Source organism: Eptatretus burgeri, chromosome 8 (genome assembly GCF_056783735.1).
Source record: "Eptatretus burgeri isolate ZD-2024b chromosome 8, Ebu_testis_v1, whole genome shotgun sequence".
Classification (NCBI taxonomy): domain Eukaryota; kingdom Metazoa; phylum Chordata; class Myxini; order Myxiniformes; family Myxinidae; genus Eptatretus; species Eptatretus burgeri.
In genome coordinates this window covers 84,448,189-84,472,014 of record NC_140968.1, presented here as the reverse complement: position 1 = coordinate 84,472,014, position 23,826 = coordinate 84,448,189, and the positions used below count along the sequence as shown (strand labels likewise).

General features: G+C 45.1%; 1 long non-coding RNA gene across 1 annotated transcript; it reads right to left on the bottom strand.

Annotated features, from left to right (window-relative positions):
• Nucleotides 1-1,452: 1,452 nt before the first annotated feature.
• LOC147022194 (uncharacterized) lies at nt 1,453-23,458 on the bottom strand. The gene is made up of 2 exons (XR_015061108.1): nt 23,144-23,458; nt 1,453-1,923 (listed from the first exon to the last, which is right to left on the bottom strand). It is a non-coding gene; the product is annotated as an uncharacterized LOC147022194 (long non-coding RNA).
• Nucleotides 23,459-23,826: the final 368 nt, after the last annotated feature.

Here is a 23,826-nt window from a genome sequence, read left to right as displayed (position 1 = left end):
ATCGAAACCTCGATGAAAAACGGTGCCCAGCTGATGATCCGGGCAGTTGGGAAATCGGTCAATTGCTTGTAAGTTAAGGTAATAACTTCAAAAAAAAATCTTTTGTAAGTACTTCCCTGTGCATAATATATCCGTGTGTGTGTGTGTGTGTGTGTGTGTGTGTGTGTGTGTGTGTGTGTGTGTGTGTGTGTGTGTGTGTGTGTGTGTGTGTGTGTGTGTGTGTGTGTTGTTATGTCTGGCTTTCTTCTTGGGACTACAGTGCAGTAATTGGTCTTCATTTTGATTGGTCTGGTCACTCTAATGGATACCTTGCCCAAGGAGTGGCTGTAGCTGTGCCAAATAGGCTGACTCCAATGATAATTGAGGTAACACCAGTCAACGAGCGTATTATGTGACTAAGGATACGTCACTCCTTGGGTGATGTCACCATGAAGGACGAATTCCATGCCACGCTCGAGTCTGTGGTTGATCCTTGCCCCAAGTGAGAGACTCTTCTAGTGTTGGGGGATTTCAGTGCATGACTGGAACTGATAGGGCAGTTATGAGACATGTGACTTTGTGACTGATAGGGCAGCCATACCTTACAGTGACTTTGCATTCTCTCACAATATCCACAGGTTCACCAGTATATGTACGTAGTATTGCTCTGACTGGGGCAGATTGTGGGTCTGTTTGGGTTGTCTGCCCTCCACTTCTCCTGGAACATAGCCTCACTAATCAGTGACACTGAAGATCCCGTATCTATTTGCATCTATACTTCTCTGCATTGTACCTCCAACCTCTCAACCAGTGGTTTGGATTTTGCTTGGTTGCTCAATTTATGAAAAAGACTGAACGTCTCCTCATTTTGCTCCTCTAACTGATATGTGTCTTGTATTGAGACCTTTTGCTCGTTTCCTGTGGAGAGCTGTTCTTGCTCCGAGAAATGCTTTGGGTTTTGGGTTTCGAACGACAGACACTTGCAAAGTGACCCTTCTTGCCACATACATAGCAGTCCACATTTCTAGCTGAACACTCACTAGTTTGATTATGAGCCATCCATCCACAGCGATCACATTTTACTGCGGACCCCTCTTCAAAAGATAAAGCCTGGGGGGTCTGGCGGCTATTCAAACTAGTCATCTTGTTTACCGCTCCATGATCCCACACTACTCCGGTATGTTCACGGAGATCCAATGCATTCTTTTCCGCCAATTCCCTTGACGGAGCTATATTCAGGGCTCGTACTCGTTCGATGCGAATTAGTGCTGCATACGCTCCACATCCAGCGACCACTCTTCCTCTTCGTCTTTAAGCTCTCCAATCATCCCAAATGTGGCCATGACTTCAGGAAGAGAGAACAAGGCAGTTTCCAAGGCAAAATAGTTTATCCTCGTCGCCAGATGTTCAGTTCTCCTTGAACCGAAATGCGTGTCAAGAGGCAAAAAGAAACACGGGTTACCAGAACGCCACCATTGTCCAACAAGCTTTTAATCCAACCATTGCGCACCAGGTCTGTCCATGCACACGCAGATGCAACATAACAATCATCACAAATTCCTTTGGTAGCAGGTCTCTTTGGAGAATCCTTGGCCATCGCTGGTTGGACTCTGTGTCCAACTTGTGTTTGCTGAGAGAGACTCAAATGAGATTTGTTACCTGGATAGTCCCTGAGCATCAGCTGCGGCTGTTTGGAGATGTGGCTCGTTTTACTGACTCTGATCCTGCTCACTAGATTCTCTCAGCAAGGGAGCCTTATGAGTGGAGGAGGCCAATGGGCTGACCACATGCCTCGTGTTGTAGGACGTTGATCAGCATCTCAAGGAGATGGGGATAGGATAGGCATCTTCCTGGGGCATGGCCAGACGGAGGCCTCTGGAGTACCGGTGGAAAGTGGATCCAGTGACACGCTGCTCTGGTGTATGATCCCTTTCCTGACCTGACCTGGGGGAGAAAGGGAGGGGAGAGAGAGAGAGTGAGAGAGAGTGAGAGAGAGTGAGAGATAAAGAAAGGGAAAGAGAGAGAAAGAGAAAGAGAAAGAGAGCGAGAGAAAGAGAAACAGAGAGAGAAAGAAAGAGAAATAGCGAGAGAGAGAATGAGAGAGAGAGAGAGAAAGAAAGAGAGACAGAGAGACAGAGAGACAAATAGCGAGAGACAGAGAGAGAGATATATATATATATATATATATATATATATATATATATATATATATATATATATATATATCATAAACCAAAGGCAAAATCATAAATTAACTCTCAGGACAGCATCAACAAGTTTCCATAATGATTCCTTCACACACCACTTCTGTGAAAACAACGTAAAATCACTAAGTTGAAATTCAAAGTGCAAACGTGATGTGACAAAGGCTTTAAAAAGATGAACTCCATCGTCATCAGGATTGCCGGTATTTTACATTCTATGCTTCCTTGACAGGTATAGAGCGAGTTTAGCCTCAGAAGACAAATGATTTGCTAAAAGATTTGTTAGTGGCCTCGAACTAAAACCGAAGATAAAAACACAATGTGTAAAAACAACGTTGAGCCCTCGGAGTACATGTAATAAGATCATAAAAAGGGGGGCCAGCCTTGGGCACTCAATAAAAATGTGGAAAATATTTTCAGTAACACCACAGAAAGGACACAATTCTGTGTTACTAGAGCATATGCAGCGAGACAAAACTTTTGAGGGTAAAATGTAGTGCGTCAGCCGCCACTGCAAGTCTCCAGGGTGCTTGGCAATGGGCGCCTTATACATAACAAGCCATTGGATTGCAGTGGATGGAGTAACCCGGAGCATCCTCTTCCAGTGTGCTTGTGGTTGTGCAGGTCTCTCAGGAACAAGGGCTTTAACACACAAAAAATAAACAGTACATTTTTCCATTGAGTTAAAAGGGATAAAACCTTGAAAGTGAAGTAAAAGTGATGGAAAGGGGTGTTCGAGCGAAGGTGTGGAGTCCAGCTGTGGAGTCCATTTAACCCAGACTGCTTGAAAAAGCGTAGAACTACAGAGAAAATTCTCCCAATGACTCGAATGGACCGAATCCCAGTGGCCACAGCGACCTCGGCAGCTGGCTTCCATTTATAAGGAAAAGGAGTTCGAAAATGTTTAACCTTGGTGTATCCAGCATCAATAAAATTTTGCATAAAATTGCGATCACCACAAACCCCTTTAAAAAGAGGGTTTAGAAAAATGGGCTCATTTAAAAACATTTTGAGAGAATATCTGCTCTCATCACGGCGGATGGTGACTGCCTGCCATGCCTCCAGCATGCTTCTATAGAACAGGGGCACTGATGTGATGTCAACTTTCTTGGTGTCCATGAGAGAGTTCCTGATCATAGCCAAGTTTCCCTGCCTGCCGAAGCAGGCAGTGAGTGAAGGCTTTCCAACAAACATCCGTGTATAACAGCCTGCGCAACGAAAGGAGGCGAAAAGCCATCACTTTGCTGGTAACGGCAACCAGCCCCTGTCCTCCTTCGGCAATAGGCAGGCTTAGCACACCGGGCCAGAGCCAGTGCTAACCCCCCCCCCCCCGCCCCCAAAAGAAGTCAATAAAAATGGATTGTAGTTTTTTAAGAATGAAATCTGGGGATTGTAGTGCCGTAAAAATATGCCAAGCTTTGACTCCACAAGGTTATTAATAACAAGGGTTCGCCCCCGATATGAGATCTGACTAAGTAGTCCCTTCCATTTTAGTCACCGTCTCTCAGTTTTATTTATTAAAAATTCCCAGTTTTTTAAAACGAAATTTTGAGTGTCAAGGAATACATCAAGATAAAAAAATTCCATCCCATTCCCATTCAAGTTGCTTGGGCAGGGTCGGAAGAGTGGCGCCGTTTTGCGGACCAAGATAGAGAACTTTGCTCTTTTTCTAGTTTATTTTGGTGGAGCTTGCCAAACTGAATTCATGGGCACAGTGGACCAAGGCAGAGACATCCTCATCCGAATGGATAACCACACAAAGATCATCCGCATAGGCAACTACTTTAACTGGGTTCGCCATTGGTTGGGGAAGAAAACCATGAAGATGTATGCGCAACCGAATGAGCAAAGGCTCGATTACTAGGGAATAGAGAAGGCCGGACAATGGGCAGCCCTGACGAATGCCTCTACTCCCTGGGAAAGGCTGACATAAAATATTAACTTTAAGTACACTAAAAATGTTGTTATACAGGAGGTGTATGTAAGAGATAAAAGTTTCCCCAAAAATCAAACCCTCGTAAAACAGAAAAAAGATAGAAGTGATCAACAGTGTCAAAGGCTTTTTCCTGGTCCAGAAAAACCAAACCAACATTTTTTTCCTCAAGAGTGCAGATATCAATCATGTCTTGCACAATAAAAATATTGTCGTGTATTGTTCTTTTTGGAACACAATAGGATTGATCAGGGTATATAATTTCCCCAATCACGGGTCTGAGCCGGTTGGTAAGAGCCTTTGAAAAAATTTTATAATCCGTGCAAAGCAATGATATAGGACGCCAGTTGCACGGTTGGTGAAGGTCACCTTTTGGGGGACAAGGGCGAGTACAGCCCTGCGACAGCTTAATGGCAACAGATTCAATCGTAGACTGTTAATCAGAACTTCATGTAACTCTGGTCCCATAAGGTCCCACAACGTTTTATAAAGTTCGACAGGCATTCCATCTAGTCTGGAGGCTTTGCCTGTTGGTAAAGTATGTAAGGCAGCCTGAAGTTCCTCCAAAGTTATTTCCTTGTCTCGTTGTAGACGTACGGATTCTGATAAGGTGGGTAGGGAAGAAGTCAGGGATTCCACAATCTCATCATTAGTGCTCTTGGCTTGGTAGAGTTCAGAGAAGTAATCCTTGAGTGAAACTCTGTCTTTTTGGCAGTGTGTTATTCTTCCTTCCTTCGTCTTTAGTGAGGCTATCTGCTGACTTGTTTTTTTCCGAACTTCCAGTCCGAAGAAGAACTTGAAGGAAGTATCCAAGTGATCCATCGCTCGAGATGTTCCACTACTGCTTGGCTTGGGTTCTGCAGCTCTCAGTGCATCATTAGTGCTTGTTCTGGGCTTATGGCGTTGAGATTCCTCATTAGGTTCCACATGTTGAGACTCACCACGAGGAATGTTTGGTTTCGGACACATTCTTTAAATGTCCATGCTCGCCACAAATAGAGCACGTCATTACCTCAGTGGCGATATAAACTTGGTAGCTGTGATCTTCATATTTGAGAGTCACAGCAGTACTAAGGCCTAAGTCACAATTGCCACGGCGGCCGTGGGGTCTACAAAATCTACGGCCACTCGCAATTATAGGGTGGCCGCAGTATTTCCACAGTCACACAATGTAGCAGTCACATATGTTTTTATTTTTTGGGGATCCGCATGGCATATTTATAAATTGTGGAGACCGTAAACGTGGGGGTGCCATACGGTCTTTGATTTGATGACGCACGGTGACCTTAGGGCGTTCCTGCGGCAGCCATATAATTTTCAAGGTAGCCTCAAGGTGCCCGCAAGGCAACCGCAGGGGGGCCCTAAGGCGAACGTGCGGCCAGACGGACGGTAATGAGTGTGTTTTTATTTTTTTATCAGTTCTTTTGTTTCGGCTTGTCGAATTGCTACGGCAAACGTAGAAATAAAAAAAAGTTATAACTCCGCGTTATAATTCCATGGCAACCCCTACGACCTGTAAAATATAACCATGCGGCGTAAGGCCACCCTGAAGCCACTTCAGAAACTCTGCGACCGCCGCACATTTCTGTCAATTCAGAGGGCGTACGGCCGCCGTATCCTCGCCGTAGAGCAAATGTGACTTAGGCCTAAGTGACCATGCACCATTCTTCAAAACAATATAACAGTGGCGTCAGAACGACATAATGTGTCGAACCGAAATGCCAGAACGCAAACATAATGGGATCATGGAAATCCGTGATACAACCGTCACAAAATTACTTAAAGCAGAGATAATCTCCTCGCACTTAAATAAAGGTGGAATATTTGATATAATAATTTTAACAGCAGGTGTGTCCAAAGGACTTACAGAAACAAAATCATCCGGCAGGATAGACAAGCCGGTTTCGACTGTCTGAGCAACGTATCACTCTTCGGACAAAATTAGCACAACACGTTGATTCGTCCTCGACGCTGCGAGAATGTTTTTGAGCCCAATGAGCTCTCTGAAACCCATTATGACATCATCAACACCGACTCCATCCGGTAGACAAACTATGACCCCATTCTTTGGAGTGAGTTCCTCATACACACTATGATGCAAACGTTAGTTTGCCATCTATCTATAATCCCAGCAATGTGTGTGTGTGTGTGTGTGTGTGTGTGTGTGTGTGTGTAAGGTGGCGTGAGAAAGGAGGTAAATGGGGAGTGGGAGGGAGTTTGGGAGGAAGTAAGCATGAGGGGAGGGGGATGGGTAGGGAAGGTGGTGTGAGGAGAAGGGAAGGTGGCGTGAGGGGAAGGGAAGGTGGTGTGAGGGGAAGGGAAGGTGGCGTGAGGGGAAGGGAAGGTGGCGTGAGGGGAAGGGAAGGTGGCGTGAGGGGAAGGGAAGGTGGCGTGAGGGGAAGGGAAGGTGGCGTGAGGGGAAGGGAAGGTGGCGTGAGGGGAAGGGAAGGTGGCGTGAGGGGAAGGGAAGGTGACATGGTGGGAGGGGAAGTTGGAGTGAGAGGAGGGGAAGGTGGCATGAGGGGAGTGGAAGGCGGCATGGGGGAGGGGGAGGGAGGCAACATGGGGGGTGGGGGTAGGGGGATGGCAGCAGGGGGGAGGGCAAGGCAGTATGAGAGGCAGGGAAGGTGGAGTGAGGGGAAGGGAAGGCAGCATGAGAGGAAGGGAAGGTGACACGTGGGGAAGGGAAGGCAGTGTGGGGGAAGGGAAGACAGCATGAGGGGAAGGGAAGGTGGCATGAGGGGAAGGGAAGGCATCATGTGGGGAGGGAAAGGCAACATGGGGGGAGGGAAGGCAGCATGAGGGGAAGGGAAGGTGGAGTGAGGGGATGGGAAGGTGGCATGAGAGGAAGGGAAGGTGGCATGAGAGGAAGGGAAGGTGGCGTGTGGGGTGAAGGGAAGGTGGCGTGTGGGGTGAAGGGAAGGTGGCGTGTGGGGTGATGGGAAGAAAGTGTGAGGGGAAGGGAAGGTGGCATGAGGGGAGGGGAAGGCAGCATGGGGGAGGGGAAGGCAGCATGGGGGAGGGCAAGGCGGCATGAGGGGAAGGCAAGGTGGAGTGAGTTGAAGGGAAGGTGGCGTGAGGGGAAGGCAAGGTGGCGTGAGGGAAGGGCAGAATGGGTAGAGGGGAAGGTTGTGTGATGGGGAGGGTAAGGGAAGGCAGAGTGAGCGGAAAGGAAGGTGGCATGAGAGGAATGGAAGGTGGCATGAGGGGAAGGGAAGGGTGATGAAATGCACCCAAACAGCAACATTTGCTTTTTGACTGCCAGGTTCTACATAAAACCATGAGGGACAATTTAAAACACCCCCCCCCCACCAGCCCATCTACTTTCACAACAATCCTCTTGAAGAAGTCGTTTCATCGAAACTCCTGGGTCTCACTATCTGCCATGATCTTTCCAGGGAAAGCCACATTTCCAAGCTGACCTCCAAAGCCAGGCTCCGATTGGGCATCCTCCATCGTGCAAAGTCCTTCCTTGGCACACCTGAGCTCCTGACCACATAAAAAGCTTTCATCCGCAAATTGATGGAGTACTGCTCTCCCCTCTGGGCTGGTGCTCCCTCCTCTCACCTTTCTCGGCTTCACGCTGTGGAAACGAAGGCATTTAAGATCATTGGTATCTCCCACGGTGAGGCTGAGTCTCACTCTCTCACCGCAGGCAGGTCGGTGGGCTTTCTCTCTTTTACTGTCTCCTCTCCGGCTTCACTCCCCCCCCCACCTTTCTCTGTCTGCTATCTGTCCCGCCCATATTCCCGCAGGGCGCTCAAAGTCAACCAGCAAACCCCTTCTGGTAAAACTACCAAAATCAATAATCACTGCCCACCTTCATTCTTTCATTCCTCTTTTTCCCCGCATTTGGAACAAACTCCCACACACTCTTCAAGCCCACTCTTTGCTCCAGGTCTTGAAAACAGCTGTTCACCACCATCTCTTATCTTCCCCCATCCAAAACCACAATATTTTTTACCCCTGTGAATCCACCTCAAACTCACCTTCAAATTCCCTGCTTTCCTTCCTGAAAGTCCCTGCAGTGTCCATCTTGTATACCCCGTGTACCCCATCCCATTCCACAGATCTCCTCTTGTGTCTATTCCCTGCTGTTTTCTGCTTCCCTCTCCCATCCCTATTGTCTCCTTCTCCCCTTGTTGTATGTTCCACGTGTTTGCTCTTATACCAGCCTTAACATTGTATATAAGAAGAAAATAAAATAGGCTCGAATGAGCTAAGATCCTCATCCTCTTAATGATGACGTCAGAAAAACGAATTTGACGTCATTGTGATGTATCAGGTTTGCGATAAATTATCTGTGCTAATGCCCGGCTTGATTCCCACAAACAAAATTCAAACAGCTTGCCTAGTTTCGGAGATAATGGTATAGGCGATTTCGATTAGCGGCGATATTACAACGGCAACTTTTTTTCGAGGAAGAATTTCCAAAATCGGAGATGGTTACTGCCTGCGCGTGCACTTTCTGCATATACATGGCAAGTTTCACGAAGATCTGATGAAAACTCTGGGTTGTGAAACAAAAAATGTCAAAAAATAGGAATGAAGTCATAAAAATTGATATGACGTCATAGTGATGTATCATATGTGCAGTAATTAATCTCTGCTAATGCCCTGTTTGATTCCCACAAACAGAATTCAAAAAGCTTGCCTAGTTTGAGATAATTTTTTAGGCGATTTCCATTAGCGGAGATATTTTGACGTCATAACTCCTTTTTTGTCAGAGGAATTTTCAAAATCGGAGATGGTTACTGTCTGTGCAGGGTTTGTTTACATATATATGCCAAGTTTCAGGAAGTTTCGATGAAAACTGTAGGCTGTGAAACAAATGAAACTAGAGGGGGAGCACTCGGTAGAGTGCAAAACCTCCGCCGCCAATACTGCTGTCAGTTAAGTGAACCTGATATCCTATTCATTGTAGGTCAAAACGGATCAGACTCAACTGAACCACAATTGAATAAACTAAACCAGATCGACGCGCATGTAGAAATGCCAAAAAAAAATCTTAATTTTTTTGAAAAAAAAAAGGTGCAAAATTTGTTGTTTTTTTTCTCTAACAAAGTTTTTTTTGGGGGGGAGGGTGGAAAACACTTAAAACATGTAGAAATGCAAAAAAAATTCAAATATTTTTTAAATAAAATCGAAATTTTTTTGAAAAAAAGTTGCAAAATTTTCTGGGTTTTTTTTTCTCTCACAAATTTATTTTTTGGGGTTGGAAATCACTTAAAACATGTAGAAATGCAAAAACAAAAATTCAAATATTTTTTCAAAATGGCCGCCATAGCGGCCATATTGGACTTTGGACCAAGTCCAAAATCTAATGGCATGATCCTTGGAACATACCAAATCCCCCCACCAAGTTTCGTCGAAATCCGTCCAGGAGTTTTTCCGTAATACTGTTCACAAACAAACAAACAGACAGGGGTGAAAACAGTAACCTCCGTCCATCTTCGATGGCGGAGGTTAACAAAAAACAAAAAATGTCAAAAAATAGGAATGACGTCATAAAAATTGATATGACGTCATAGTGATGTATCGTATGTTCAGTAATTCATCTGCGCTGATGCCCTGTTCAATTCCCGCAAACAGAATTCAAAAAGCTTGCCTAGTTTCAAAGATAATTTTTTAGGTGATTCCATTAGCGGAGATATTTTGACGTCATAACTTTTTTTTTTCTAGGAGGAATTTTCAAAATCGGAGATCGTTACAGTCTGCGCAGGATATTTTTACATATATACGCCAAGTTTAAGGAAGTTTCGATGAAAACTGTTGACTGTGAAACAAAAAAGTGCACAAGAACAACAACGTGAGTAAGAATTAGAGATCCTCCATAAGGATCTAAAAACACCCACACTATCTAACTGGCAAAGGCCTGCATGCATGCAGACTTCCCCAAGCAGAGACTTTTGCAACCCTATGGTCCGAATATCATTCGTACCTGTTACACTCTGGGGAAATAGTGAGAAAGAGAGAAAGAGAGAAAGAGAGAAAGAGAGAAAGAGAGAAAGAGAGAAAGAGAAAGAGAAAGAGAAAGAGAAAGAGAAAGAGAAAGAGAAAGAGAAAGAGAAAGAGAAAGAGAAAGAGAGAAAGAGAGAAAGAGAAAGAGAGAAAGAGAGAGAGAGAAAGAAAGAAAGAGAGAAAGAGAGAAAGAGAAAGAGAAAGAGAAAGAGAAAGAGAAAGAGAAAGAGAGAAAGAGAGAAAGAGAAAGAGAAAGAGAAAGAGAGAAAGAGAGAAAGAGAGAAAGAGAAAGAGAAAGAGAAAGAGAGAGAGAGAGAGAGAGAGAGAGAGAGAGAGAGAGAGAGAGAGAGAGAGAGAGAGAGAGAGAGAGAGGAGATTCCGAGATTCCAGCAGATTCAATTCCCAGTTTAATGTCCATTTGAGAGATGGCACACACATTGATGAATCACCCTGCCTGTGAAACTGGGATGACAGTTTGTAACTGGGTCGGCATTCGAACCCAGGCTAGACAGCTTTGATCGAGCATGCATACCTCTCGGCAATCTTGCCGTGATGTGGTGATTCATTGCTTTGTAACAAATGAAAAGGTTTTTTTTTACTCATTGTAATCATCTAATTTATTTTGCTTTCCTAACTCTGAAGATGTCTACACAGAGAGCAGAGCCACGGTATCACCATGGAAGTTTGTAGTCGCCAAGTGGCTGAAGCACTCAAGCAAGGACTCAAACAAAACGGTTGAAGAAACTTTTAAAAACGAAACGTTCATTTTTTTTTTAATGTATTGATCTATGTCAAAGTGATGGGTCGTATAATGAAAGAAGATCATACAAAAAGGGGAAACGTTGAAATAAAATTTCACATTTTCAGCAATCGAGCCTCCACCTGGGGCACCACATGATAAGGCATGGCCAAACACAGGCGAATAGGTCCTGTACTTTGTTCAAGTCGATCGATATATTCAGTGACAGTACGAATACTTTGGCCATGCAAGGAAACGAACAACCAAGCAGCTTGGATAGTGTTCGCCAAGTGGCTTAAGCACCCAAGCATGCACTCCAGCAAAATGGTTGATGAGGAATGGCTGGCTAAGTAAGCGATTTGCGATCACCAATTAGTCGTGTAAACACCATACACAAGGAGATGCCCGGAATGTCAAGCAATGTCCGAATGGGACAAACGAACACTTTTTCACCAGTCAGAACTGCTGATAAGTTAAATTCCTGAGTTTACGTTTTGAAATTTGGCTCAGATTAAGAGATTCTAGAGGTTATGGCATGGGCATAAATGAAATAAAGCCATGGATGCTGGCAACGAGCATCTCCAGGTGTTTATTGGCATTGCAATTCATTTGAATGGCAGGCATTCAATGATATGTGAGGAAAGTGAAAAATAACTATCGCTGAGAAACCGTTTTCGCCTGTTCCAAGTCAAGGCATTGTTGAGTATGCCAAAACAATGGCGAATTAAAACCCCAGTGATGGGCAGCGAGCTGACCAAGGATAATGCCTCCTTGATAAATGATAATTAAATAAAGCTGTTAATTATCTTCAAAAGGAGTGTTTAAATTAACCAAACACCAAATTTTCACTCATACACGACCTTGGATTTCCCTTGGTATGCATGCAAAAGTTTGGGGCTGCTAAGTTTCATGGTTTTGGAGTGATGGAGGAGACGGACTGAGTGACACAGACATTTATTCTCAAAGCCGACACTCCCCCGAAGCAATGGCACACAACATATTGCGTTCCTGAGACAGTTATTTCATGAGTATTCGTTTTCGATAGCCCTTCCCTTATATCTAGTGGGTTTATGGATCATATGCATTGTGTGGTCTTTAAGGCAGGTCTTTATTCCCATATTTTCCTTACTTTACTTCGCCCACACAACCTCTCTATCACACAAGCATGCAGACCGCGGCAACAGGCAACTCATTAGCATACACGCGCCATTTTGCATTCAAAGCTCGTGCCATTACCCAACGGACACTTCACTTCAACCTTCTTCAGACTCGAACCACAACGCTACAACAATTCTCCAACCACCATAGCGCCTTACAAAGAATCCCCACATCATCGGAACACAGCTCAAACTCGGCAACACTCACCATCAATGCCACAATCTCAATGACCGCCATGATCATCACAAACTCTCCACACAACACTCACTATGCAATACCACTGCTGCCATCGTTCAACCACAATCACCATTAACAACCACCACTGCCTTTTGGGACCAGCGGGGATGAGGAAGCATGCTCATGGCCGGGGCGCGTGATAAAGTACCCCGTCCCACGTTATTCTCAGAGCTCCGTCGCATGGCAATGTGCAGAGCAAATGAGGCCATGTCCAGTGCCAGATCCTCGGATGGGCAGGACAAAAGCCGTGGTCAGCATCTGTGCGCCAATGGGGGCATGGGGAAATGCTCAGAGTCTGCCTGTGCCGACTCCCCAACTCCTTCCCCACGAGGGAATGGAATTAGCGGGGCTTGAGGTGGGGGAGCGGAGCTGAATCCACCGGAGAGCCAGGCATGAGACATGGTGCAGTTTACCCTATTAGCATTTACACATGCAGACTTCTTACACTAACGTTAAGTCTATCTTGTTACACATTATTTGCTTAATTTCCAAACATCTCCCTGACCCACGCATTTACATTTTCCTCTTCACACATCACTTCACCTCACCACATGAAACTGCACCTCCACAAATCACGCACCGTGAACGCTCATTTTTTCTCACTCCTCCGCATCCCAAGCGACTGGGAAGTGTGGGCCCATCAGTCATGCCGGGTATCAAAGAAGTCGCAAACACCTCATCTTTTCTCATCTCTCTTGCGTTCTAATTGCCTCGGGTATGATTCTGATGGAACCTGTCTTAGAGTAAGTTAAGATTGTATAACATTAAGATTAGGGTTAACTCTACACTGGTCCTTGTTTGCACAGACATGCATTTTCTTTTGCTGCACCTCATCAATCTTTGCTTTCTCCTGCTGTACCTGTTGCTTTTGTAACAAAACTTTTGATTATTGTGCCATATACTCTTCTTCATCCTCACTTGTAATAAATTGCTTATATTACAAATGTACCAAGCTCGTCACGTCTTCCAGGGAGACCGTTCCATGCATTTACTACTCTTTGAGTGAAAGTCCCCTGCCTTCCTACCGCATTAACTCTCCTCTTCTTTACTCTCAGGCAATGGCCCCTGGTCCTATCACTCACTGTCTACTCTGTTGAATAATTAATCTGCACTTGTTTTGTCGATACCTTTCATTATCCTAAACATCTCTATCATATCTCCTCGAAACCGCCTCCTTTCTAGTGTATAAAGCCCTGTCTCCTTCAGCCACTCCTCATAGCTAAGTCTAGCGAGGCCGGAAATCAATCCAGCAGCCCTGCACTGAACCCTCTCGATGGCAACTATGTCCTTCCTGAGTTGTGGTGACCAAAATTGCACACAATATTCTCGATATGGGCCTCACTAAATTCCTCTACAATGTTAACACCACCTCTTTTGATTTATAATTGACTCCCCACCAAATACCACATAAAACCCTATTTGCTTTACCTATAGCTGCCTGGCATTGTGCTGCCTGCTTACCTCCCGTATCTATTACCACCCCCAGATCCTTCGCCTGTGTAACACGCTCCAAAATTACCCCTTACATCCTGTAATCTCTATTTTCATTGTTCTTTCCCATCCCCAACACCTTACACCTGCTCAGGTTAAATTGCATCTGCCAATCTTTTGCCCAATCTATGCAAGTATCAATACTTTCCTGAATCTGATCACCACCCCCTCTGCTATCCACCTTATCTCCAAGCTTCGTGTCCTCTACAAATTTGGAAAGCCTACTCTTCACCCCACTATCCAAATCATTGATGTGAATAATGAATAGTTGTGGATCGAGTACTGATCCCTGAAGTACCCCACTATTTATATCCTCCTGCTCACAGCCACTCTTTGCTTCGTATCATGAAGCCCTTTTGTAATCCAATTAGCTACGTGACCAGAGACTCCACAAGCCCTCAACTTGGCTCACAACCTCCGATATGGTACGTTATCAAATGCCTTTTAACGTCGAGATATACTGTGTCCACTGCCTTTCCCTCATGCACCCAATCAGCCACTGCTTCATAGAACTCTCAAAGATTTGTTTGACAAGAACTATCTTTGGTAAACCCATGTTAAGTTAGTTTGTATTTATTTAAATGGTTCCTCATCCGGTCATTAATTAATGTCTCCAACACCTTCCCCACAAATGACGTCAAGCTAACGGGTCTATAGTTTCCCAATTCTTCTCTGGATCCTTTCTTAAATAATGTTGTTACATTTGCTACTCTCCATTCCTCCGGTAACTGTCCTGACTCCAGTGAACTCTTGAAAATATCCGTTAACATCTCGCTTACCTGCTCAGCCACTTTCCTCAACACTCTCGGGTGAATTTTATCTGGCCCGGAGCATTATCTACTCTTAGATTATCTCACTGTTCCTTTGCTTCCTCCACTCCAACCTGGTCTTCTGTAAAATCCCTTCCTCGCCTCCTTGGTAGATACTCCCAACTATTGGCAATTCTCCTGACTGTTCTTGTGTGAAAGTTGAAGAAAAATACCTGTTTAATAAGCCTACCATCTCACTTTCCTCACTAACCACTCTCCTGGTGCTATTCCTCAACGAGCCCACACTGGTCCTTACCTGTTCTTTTCCCCTGATATACTTATATAATTCCTTGCTGTAATGTTTAATATTCTTAGCCATGTCCTTATCATACTCTCTTTTGGCTTGCTGAGTTATTTTATTAATTTGCCTCTGTTTACTCCAATAGTGATATTAAGATAACTCCAGTCCAGTTATTTTATACCTTATAAATGTGTTCTCTTTCTCCTTAATAGCATTCCTTATTTCGCTGCTCAACCACCCTGGTCTCTTTCTGCTTCTATTGTTTCATCTCAATGGAATGTTCTTACTCTGCACTCGACACATTTGCTCCTTGAAGGTCTGCCATTTTTCTGATGTTGAGTTTCCGATTGTCAGCTTCTCCCAATCTACATCACCCAACTCTCTCCTCCTACCTTCAAGGTTTGCCTTCCAGAAATCGAATAGCCTTACCGTACGATCCTGAACTCTAACCCTTAACAGAGTCTATGCACACACAATGTTATGGTCACTTGCCCCGAAATGCTCCCCTACCTCCACCTCCTCCACCACATTGTGATCATTCCTTACGGCCCTGTCACACCTTGACGATTTTGCCAGCGTATGGCAACGTATCAAAATGTATCTAAAACACTAGCGTAGGCTGAACTATTGTTGTTTTTTTTTCAGTTTTGGGCGTATAATAACGTATTAGTAACGTACACAGAACATTTCGATAACTTATACCAACGAATGCTTAGCGTGTTGTCGGCGTTCACAACTTATGCCCAACGATAGTCTAACTTATGCATAGCGCGGCAGCGCATCGCCGACGATCACGTGGTGTAACCTATTAATAGGCTGCCGCTCGACGATTAAAATCATAACCGCGCTTGACATCAAAGTGTCACCACCACAGTCATGGCGAAGAAAACGTACGTCATCACCGTCTAACTCTTGATGTTTGTTGATGTTATTTTTTTTCATATTTAATTCATAAACAATAATTAACAATAATAAATTATGGCCTTATCCCTTATGTCTTTATCCTTTGTAAATCAATGAAACGTAGTTGGTTAAAACCTGTACGCTGCCCTCATCTGTCCATCAGCCTGACATGGACATCTAGTCAACATGGAGTCTGGAACACTGATGGGTTCCTCCTGTGAAGGCCCTGTCACACCTTGATGTTTTAGCCAGCGTATGCCGACGTATGAAAAATTTGGCAAATACGCTGGCACATGTCGAATACGTTATGGGTAAGTTTGCATACGTTAAGAGCATGCTGGCATATGTCGTAGTACGCCAAGCTCGTCGACTAATTTTAAGCATGCTCAAAAATTTTCGACATATGCCAGCGTATGACTCACACGTTCCGCATATGCTGGCCATAAGTTGTAGGCACGTTATGCGATCGTTGACACACGTCGACACACGTTACTTGTAAGTTACTCATAAGTCGAAACACGTCGAGGTAATGTCTGGCGTACCCGAAACTTATTTCTAACCTATGGGTAACGTGATTTGAACCGATGTGTAACGTATCTCCAACGCATTTTGACGTATGTAGACGTATTTGACGTCTTCCAGACAACCACAGAACTTACTGAACATGTTTCTAACTTACAGCTACCATATAATGACGTATTGGCTGCGTTTAGGGGAATTGGTATATAAAAATGGGCTTCACAGGAGGAACCCGTCTGTGTTCCAGACTCCATGTTTTGTTTTTGTTTTTTTTCTTTTTTTTCGGCATGACGGTGAGGTTGACACTTCGATGTGTAGTGCGGTTATGATTTGAATCATCGAGCGGCAGCCTTTTAATAGGCTATGCTACGTGATCGTCGGCGATACGCTGCCACGCTATGCATAAGTTAGACTATTGTTGGGCATAAGTTGTGAACGCCGACAACACGCTAAGCATTCGTTGGTATAAGTTATCTATAAGTTATCGAAAGGTTCTGTGTACGTTACTAATACATTATGCATACGTCCAACTCGTTAATATATGCCCAAACTGAAAAAACATCAGTAGTTCAGCATACGCCAGCGTTTTAGATCAATTTTGATATGTTGCCATATGCTGGCTAAAACGTCAAGGTGTGACAGGGCCTTGAACCCCACTTTTATATACCAATTCCCCTAAACGCTGCCAATACGCCATTATACGGTAGCTATAAGTTAGAAACATGTTCAGTAAGTTCTATGGTCGTCCAGAAGACGTCAAATACGTCTACATACTTCAATATGCGTTGGAGATACGTTACACATAGGTTCAAATCACGTTACTCATAGGTTAGAAATAAGTTTCGGGTACGCCAGACATTACCTCGACGTATTTCGACTTATGAGTAACTTACAAGTAACGTGTGTCGACGTGTGTCAACGATCGCATAATGTGCCTACAACTTATGGCCAGCGTATGCGGAACGTGTGAGTCATACACCGAGCACGTCGAGAAATTTTGAGCATGCCCAAAATTTTGTCAACGAGCTCGGCGTACTACGACATATACCAGCGTGCTTCAGCGTGCTCTTAACGTATACAAAACTTACCCATAACGTATTTGACGTGTGCCAGCGTATTCGCCAAATTTTTCATACGTCGGCATACGCTGGCTAAAACGTCAAGGTGTGACAAGGCCTTCACAAGGAGGTCTAACACTGTACTCCCCCTCGTGGGCTTATCTACAAACTGGGTTTAAATGCAATCCTGGACTAAAACTAGGAAATCCTCATCCACTCTGCCCTTTCCTTGTTCCTGAACCCAATCTATCCCTGGCAAGTTAAAATCCCCCATAATCAATACTCTTCCCTTGCCACATGCCCTTTTGAATTATTCATGTACCCCTCCTTCCTCCTCTTCCTTCCCACCCAGAGCCTTATCAAAGCATCCTACCAGAATCTTAGTTTTTACAATTTCTAATCTCTACCCACACAGAATCCACAACATTTATTCCTTCCTTACAGTCATCCCTTTCGCTTGATGCAATGCTTTCCTTTACCCAGATTGCTACTCCTCCTCCTATTCTTTCCTTCCGATCACACTGATACACCTTTTAGCCTTCTAATCCTGTCCTCCAGTTACTCTCCTCCTTAAACCATGTTTCACTTGCTGCAACTATATTGTACTCCTCACTATCTATTTTTTTTTTGCTTCGAGCTCTTGCATCTTATTATTTAAACTTCTGGCATTGGTATAAAATAAGTTTAACTTTTTCCTTCCTGAAATTCTATTTTCTTGCCTAGTATCCCAATTACATCATCAGTTCCTTCCTTAATACCTTCCCCACACTCAGGTCAGGTCAGGTCAGTTATGGGAGCATGCGTCAGAGCAACGCATCGCTGTGTCCACTTTCCGCCGGGACTCCAGGGGCCTTCGTCTGGCCATCCCCCAGGAAGATGCCTGGACCATCCCCATCTCCTTGAGATGCCGATCAACGTGCTGCAACCACGAGGCACGTGGTTGGCCGATTGACCTCCTCCACTCACGATACTCCCTCGCTGAGAGAATCTGGTGAGCAGGATCAGCGTTAGGAAAACGAGCCACATGTCCATACAGCCGCAGCTGACGCTCACGGACCATGCAGGTAACAAATCTCATTTGAGTCTCTCTCAGCAATCGCTCGTTGGACACAAAGTCCAACCAGCAATAGCCCAGGATTCTCCGAAGAGACCTGGTAGCAAAGGAATTAAGTCTCCATCTCAGTTCCTTGGTCAGAGTCCAAGTCTCGCATCCATATAGCAAGACTGGAAGCACAAATGACCTCAAGACTCGGACTTTCGTCCTCCCGCACAGGTACCGGCAGCGCCACACCCCATTATCCAGTGAATCCATGGCTCCGCAGGCCCGACGCAGACATCTATTGACCTCTGACTCACAGACAGCAGAGACATGAATATCACTGCCAAGGTAAGTGAATCACTCCAGGACCTCAACGTCCTCAACACAAACAGGCACAGACAGGACAGTAGCATCCAAGATGTCATTGAAAGCCTGGATCTTAGTTTTGACCCAGGAAACCCGTAATCCCTGCGGCGCCGACTCCTCATTCAGCACCACGAGGGCCTTCCAAAAGGATATCTAAAGTCTCTGCAAAGATGACTGCATCATCTGTGAAATCAAGGTCAGAGATCTTGACATTCCCAAACGATGCACGGCAGATTTATCTCTCCGACATCCTCCCCAGGATCCAGTCCATACAAGGGCTGAAAAGTGTGGGGGCCAGTGCACACCCCTGACGAACTCCAGTAACAACTGGAGATAAGTCAGAGATGGTACCACCACATCTCACAGCACTCTCAGTACCACAGTAGAGTTCAGACATCAGATCGATCAGTTTTGGTGGTACCCCACGATGACCAAGAATCCTCCAGAGGACATCCTGATTCACTGAATCAAACGCTTTACAGAGATCAACATAAGCTGCACGCAACCCCTGCCGAAACTCTCGTCTGTGTGCAGTGAGGACCCGAAGAGCAAGGATACGGGCAATCGTTGACCTCTTTGGTGCAAAGCCTGACTGCTCCTTTGTCGAGCTTTGGTGTAAAGCCTATCCTACGCTAACCTGAAAAAAACTTTTATTCCTTCCTCAATTCCCACTGCAAGCCTTGCTGCCCCCTTTCCATTGAATATACGGCCATCATTTTGGAAACACTCCCTTTGTCCCCCAAATGATTCCCACTGCTTCCGAAATGTAAAACCTTCCTTCTGACACCATTCTTCCAGCCATTGGTTGACATCCATTGCTCTGCTCATAATTTCTTTGTCGTTTCCTAATCTTTGGAGAATCCCAGAAAACATTACCTCACAAGATGTATAAAGTATAAAGCAGAAAGTATAAAGTCTAGGTCTTCTTTGGTTGTATTCTGCAAACAGAAAAATAACTCAAGTGGATCAACAATTCTTGATTGTAATCTCTTTACTGAAAAGTTTACAGCTGTCATAATTTTTAACATAAACATGACAAAAGTTATAAATTAATAGGCAGAAGCAGCGCTTGTTACAATTGCCTAGCAATTAGTTCCAATGTCAGCTCCGTTGTCCACCAGCAGTGAGCAGACAAAGCTTGCACCGGCTGACTTATTTGTGGATATTTTCATTTACAGACAATTTTGGACGGTTTGGGGGTTTTTTGCCCCTGGGATATTGGCTTTGAGTTACATCAGTATGCAAAATTTCATCTTTCTACCCCACCTAGAACGTACTAAACATGTACATCAATGAGTCTGTGCTAATAAAGAGGTTTATATATTACAAACTAGCAAATACAACCCATCACTTCACTGACAGGACTACTAAGGGTGGGGGGGGGAGGGGGGAGAGTGAGGGAGAAAGTGGGAGAAGGGTCGGAGAGAGGGAGAGGGGTCAGAGAAAGAAGGGTTGGTGAGAGAGGCAGAGGGAGCGGAGGGTGCGGAGAGGGGCTGAAAGTTCCAGCAGATGTGACGCCCAGTTTAATCTCCATCCATGAGATGGCACACACACTGATGAATCACCCTGCTTGTGAAACACCAGGACGACAGTTTACACCTGGGTTGTCCCTCTCTCTCTCCCTCTCTCTCTCCCACCCTGATCTCTCTCTCCCCCTTCTCTCTCTCCCACCCTCTCTCTCTCCCCCCTCTCTCTCTCCCACCCTCTCTCTCTCCCCCCTCTCTCTCTCCCACCCTCTCTCTCTCCCACCCTCTCTCTCTCCCCTCTCTCTCCCCCCATCTCTCCCTCTCTCCCACCCCAATCCCCCTCTCTTCATCTCTCCCACCACGGTCTCTCTCTCCCATCGCTCTCCCTCTCTCCCCCTGCTCCTCCACCGCTCTCCCTTTGTTTAGTGGACTGTTAAGGAATGACGGTTTTGTTTTGAATTTCGGGGAAGAATGAGAGATGAGAGATGAGAGATTTTTTGGCTCATCGGGGAGAGATGAGAGAGTGGAGGGAAGGGAAGGATAGAGGAGAGGGAGAGAGGAGGAGAGAGGAGGAGAGAGCGAGAGAGGGAGAGGTGAGAGAGGGGGGGGAGAGGGATCGGAGGGAGAGAGATGGAAGGGAGGGAGAGAGATGGAAGGAAGGGAGGGAGAGAGAAGGGAGGGAGAGAGATGGGAGGGAGGGAGAGAGATTGGAGGGAGGAAGAGAGATGGGAGGGAAGGAGAGAGATGGAAGCGGGGTATTGTAGCAGGAGTGACATCCAGTTTAACGGCATTCACATTAATGTACCACCCTGCCTGTGAAACACTGGATGATGGTTTATAGCTGGGTCAGGATTCAAACCCCTGCTAGACAGCTTAGAGCGAGCATGCGTACCTCTCGGCTATCCTGCCATGTTATAAACGAAACGTTATTTTTTGTTTTTTTTGTGTTGTATTAAACGTGAGACCCTTGCAGGCGAGTGGCCCCTGAACATTGTTCATGTTGATCAATATTCAATGACAGTGAAAATATTGTTGAGTACTCACCAAGTAGCTTAAGCACTGAAACAAAATGGTTGATAAGAAATGGCTCTCTTGGCAAGCGATCATCAAATCACCGAACCATCATATTAAACACACACCTCACGGACATGCTCAAAATATCAAATATGTCGAAATTGAACAAATGAACACTTTGTGGCAGTCGGAACTGCTGCTAAGTTCAATTATGGAGCTGAAATTTTGTAATTCAGCTTATTTTAAGAGATTCTCGAGGTTATGGCATATGCGGAAATGAAATATAGCCACGAATGCTGACGTCTCCTGGCGTTTCTAAGCATTGCAAAATATCCAGCGATTGGTAGGCATGATGATCAGGAATTCGATAATACGAGTGAGGAAAGTGAAAATGAACAAACTTTTTATTGTTCAGAAATCGTTGTGTCTTGTTCCAAGTGAAGTCATGGTTGAGCAGGCCAAAAACATGGCAACTTCAGACCCCAGCGAAGTAACCCAAGATGCGCTTTACGACCCAAACAAAAGTGAAGTGGCTGGGGTGTTTTAATTAACCCAAACCCAATTTTCACTCGTGTACTTCCTTGGAGTTTCCTTATAATGCATGCAAAGTTTCAGGCTGCGAGGTTTCATGTTTTTGGGATTATGGAGGGGACACACATACTAGTGTAGATAATGCCTGAATTCTGAAAGTATATATACAGTATATATATATATATATATATATATATATATATATATATATATATATATATATATATATATATATATATATATATATATATATATATATATATATATATATATATATATGTTTCACGTTACTTTAAATATTAATTTCCCATTGTATTGACATCCTGAGGAAATTGATGCTTCTCCTTCCTTACCTTTAAACCTGTAGTGAAAGCAAATTTCATTCAAAGATCCAGCACCTCGTGTCTACGGCTCCAACTTTAACGACCCCATTCATTCCCACGTTCTTATGGGATCGGTCAGGGAATATTTTTTGGCTTCCAAGTCGTTCACGATCCAGATGGCCAGGCTTGAGGTTCGACTGAAGGCGATTTGGGCAGGATTTTTGAATTCCTCCAGGGTGCGGTGCCGACGATAACTCGCTTACTCTTCACGAAGGACCCCGTGGGCTCTTCAACATCCGGCAGCCAATGCCAGTAGATGGAGCACCCGGCTTAACGTACATCCGAGGGAAGGCGCATCTTGCGATTAAACATGCAGCGTGCGAAAAACCAATCCGACAGATTATTGCTGGATCTGGAATTGAACCAGACTCGATATAATGCACCATCTCTGCCACGTCTTGTCAGACAATCTTGAATCTCGTGTAATTATTGAAAATTCCGAAATGCAAACAGTAAATTATGTGCCAGTGTGATTGCTTTCGTTCCATACCACTCATTAACGCTTGAATAAAGATTTTATAATCACATGGAATAGATTTGAAACGAGGAACATTCCGTTCATGTTTTCAGTAATTATAACAAATAATTGCTTAATTCAGTCCGAATTGTCACGCATTGAAATGCCGAACTGACGTGCGCACGTGGTTTTGTGGAACTGCGCGAAAAGCAATCCTTCCTACTAACCCCCATTTCGCCCCACCCACATCTTTGGCTCCACCCACTGGCAGCCGCACAACAACCGTTCCCGTCGGTGCCCGCTCCCTCACGATGCTCCTCCCCATCTCCCAAAGTGTCTCTTCTCTCCAATGGTGGCGAGTGGGGGTGACTCGTGCTCGCTGTTGACAAAAGGCAACGGGACACGAATTCCGCCGCTGTTCACGTAAACGCGCAGCACGAAGCACCGACACCGGCGCTCTGGGGATCGAAAGGGCTGTTAGTCAGTTTAATCTGCACATTTTTGGTGAGGAAAACGGATTCACAGTTCAAATATCTCCAACAAATCTTCCGTCTTGCTAAAAAGAGGGGGGGGGGAGAGGAAGTACGCGCCAGACACCGGAGTCAGGGGGGAGTATCGATCGATGATCGAGTTATCCCGAAGCGCGAACGCTCACCATCAACAACACCACTACCACCACCAACACCACCACCATCATCGGATTCGCGGTACAGGCATCGGACGAACAGCGCTGGGCGACAAGAGGTTCGAATCCTTCGGTGTCATCAACTCTCTTCGATCCATTCGCTTCTGTGACTGAATAAGAGGTGACTCTCTCTCCGTGCGTCGTCATCACTGCGCTCTCCGCTCACCAAACCCTCAGGTTTATGGGGCTCCTGCACTCACCGGCGAACAGTGAGTGTCTCCGCTCGGCTGCTCGCAGTGAGATTCCTCTTCTCCCGCACACTCATAAGGCCCATCGAGAAAGGTCACTCACGTCGTCCGCTTAAATAGCTCCACCTACGACGTCACACCGCGACTCACGTTTATAATAATTACCGTTTTGACCGAGCGCAAAACTTACACGAACGGTTGCAATGAAATTACCTGGTCTGCAAGAGCACCTGACTGGTCGATCGCCGTTAACATCGTTATCGGTACGATTTTATTTTATGTTTTTATTTATTTTTTTACGATGATTAACTCAAGGAATGTACATCGAGTGTATATGTGCTCTCCAGCAAGTTCGAAGCGATCAAGAAGCAGTCCGCTCCTGGGGAGCCGAGCCGACCCACACCTCTCCGGTGATGCGACGTCCACACTACTCGCACATCGCGAATAATTGATGTAATTAACATT